At 39.3% G+C, this 2,856-nt stretch overlaps 1 protein-coding gene across 1 annotated transcript in view; it reads left to right on the forward strand.

The window, feature by feature from the left end:
- Positions 1-2,856, forward strand: part of DST (dystonin) — a 407,480-nt gene that overhangs the window by 160,745 nt on the left and 243,879 nt on the right. The window lies entirely within an intron of this gene.

Genomic DNA, 2,856 nt, shown 5'->3' on the forward strand with positions numbered 1-2,856 from the left:
ATACTGAAATGAAAGGGCTTCCGAGAAATACCAGAAATGAGAAAAGAAGCCCACAGATAAGATGGATGGCTAAGGGAAGGAGGAGTGAGCTAAGAAGCATACATTTAAAAGATGGGGGTACAAGAGCCAGTTACATTATTGACACTGGACATTCACCAAATGTGCTAATAACACAACAATGTAATACAATGTTAGCCAATTTTGCATGTAGCATAAGAATCCATTATTCCAGTTCACGGAAATGGTGATAGACTGTAACTTCCAAATGAATGTAACTTCCTACTTTCTCCATTTAGCTTCCTGCTGGCCTCACTTTCTACATTTCCATCCCTGGCTAGGTACCATATCACACAGATACACATACATCTGACATTATGCAGAAAATGTTCCATGCATCTGATTGAGATGGACTGTAGTCCACAAATGCTTTTGACATAATAAATGTCTAACTCTATAAGGTACAACATGGCACTTTGCTATTCTTGTGGAAAGAAACATTTTCCAAAAGGTGAAAATATGTACTTGTTAAAAATTATTCTTAAGTGTACATCCATTCAAGATCTTGGGGGTATTTCAACATTATAAGTAGATCTCATCTAATTATTGCAACAGTATACCTAATAGTGAGAAAGCCAGCCTGTAGTGGTTTTTGAGTGTTAGACTACAAATCCATGCTCAGCCACGGAAACCCACTGAAGACCTTGAGCAAGTCACATTCTCTCAGCTCAGAGAAGGGCAAAGGCAATCCTCCCCCTGAACAAATCCTGCCAAGAAAACCCCATGACAGAAATGACTTAAAGGAACACAACAACAACAACAACTACACCCAATAATGTGTTCCACTGTGAGAGAAAGCAGCACAGACATTTTAAAATATGCTCACTTAGAACTCATGGCCTTTAGAAAAAAACAACAAGTTTCTTCTTTAGTTATCTGAGACAAGCAGTGTAAGCACTAGAAATTGCTCACACACTCCACATGCTTATGACAGCAGGTACAGGGCACTATCACATCATACAATTTATATGGGAGATCTTAACAGAAATGGTAACAGCCTCACAGCAAGAATAATCTGTGATTTGATGAGAACCTGTGGATGCTCACATATTGTAACTCACATGCTCTTACTTAAAACAACACATATAACACAATGTTAATTGGCTACAAATGTTAATTGGAACAAAGCGTTAAAGTAGCTCAAATTAAAGATACATTCTTATTGACATCATCAATCTTGAGTATTTTTTAAAAAATCAGTTAAAAAAAACAACCCAAATAAATCTGAGCATATCAGCCATATTTATTTTGTAATGTACTTATGTAGTCTTTAGCACGTATGGAGTCAGTACATGTAACAAAAGTTCCATATAAACCATGATAATGAATGAAATTTTGTTCAAACCTCCCCCCACTTTTTTGTCCTATATTATTCTAGTGCTGCAACATATTTACCTTGTTACTGCTTGGTAAAATAATATAAGCTGCATTTTCCACTGAGAAAGATGAAGATCCATGAAGATGCTGTGGGTGGGTTTTAATGTGAAATTCAGGCAGATGGGGACTGTAACTATTTTCCCATTCTGTTGCATTAGTAGCAATTTCAAAGGGAGCCGTGTTTAATTCGTTTTCTTCATCCTGTTTGCTTAACACAGAGGGTGAGTTGGAGTCTTTTTCAAAATAAGGGACTCTTTGCTTTTCCTGGAATGTTAACTCTCCTGGGATCCCACCATGAAAATATCCATTCCCTTGGGTAGACCTGTCTTCTTCTGGTCCCTTTCCTAGGTCTTTAGTTAAGTATCTGTCTTTTCCTTCTGCTTTTCTAGCTGTTCTGCTTCTAGTGTAAATACCATCCTCAGTGCAAGAATCACAGCTTGCTCCACTTGGCAGTTTTGCTTTACGAAGATCAATGATAACTTTGGTACTCACAAGAGGATCACTTCCATCCACCAGAGTCTTCTGTGTAACAGATGCACCCAGTGCCATGTCCCTGGAATAGACTGCCATCTCTTCACGATTTCTTGTTTTGATTTGAATCTGCCCTTCATTTTCCTTAAGCTTTTCAGGCTCCTGTTCATTTTCTGTTTCTTTCTTTCTTGATTTCCTCCTGAAGTATTTTCTTCCAGGGGACTGTTTTGCAGGACTCAAGGGAGCTCTGGAAGGATCCAAATACTGTTCCTCTTTGTCAGCCCGGACACATCCACAGACATTCCCCATTTGGCTCACATAATATCACAGCCACACACGGACCCTGTCATTTCGCTTGACTTACACAAACAGGCATCATTTTCAGACTGCTGGTTTATACCCTCATATCTTTCAGTCTGTACTCCCGTCCCCAGGACGTAGCCATTTTGCTATGAGAAATGCATACGCAATAAATGTTGTGGCATTGTGCCCAGGCTGGGCCTGTGTCTGATTAGACACTAAGGCTTATTTCTGGCCACCAATCCTCTTAAGCAAACATCACTGCCTCAGCATTAAACTGTAATGCTGATGGCCTTTTGCCGGAATGACATAGCAGCTATTCGGAAGAGCTTAGTGAAAGTAAAAAAGATCTTTGAATCTCTTTCACTAGCACATTGTAGTTCTAGAGTTCATGTTAGCAAGGCATCAGAAACTTTCTTTCTGGACAGAGATGATAAAAGCTGGTTTCCAACACTACCCATGGGGAAAAAGGGGGCTCTTTTCGGAGAGATCATCTTTGGAAAGAAGTAAACAACAGTTTAAAGATGGACAGTCCCAAAACTTAATCATAGCCAGAGCTTCTGCAGGTGAACTGCACTGTGTAGAGAATCCTGAAATCTAGCTAGAAATCTTAGACTAACATGTAGAGAAAGGGTGAAAATCAAAATACAC

The sequence above is a fragment of the Sceloporus undulatus genome, chromosome 1, assembly GCF_019175285.1.
Source record: "Sceloporus undulatus isolate JIND9_A2432 ecotype Alabama chromosome 1, SceUnd_v1.1, whole genome shotgun sequence".
NCBI classification, from domain to species: domain Eukaryota; kingdom Metazoa; phylum Chordata; class Lepidosauria; order Squamata; family Phrynosomatidae; genus Sceloporus; species Sceloporus undulatus.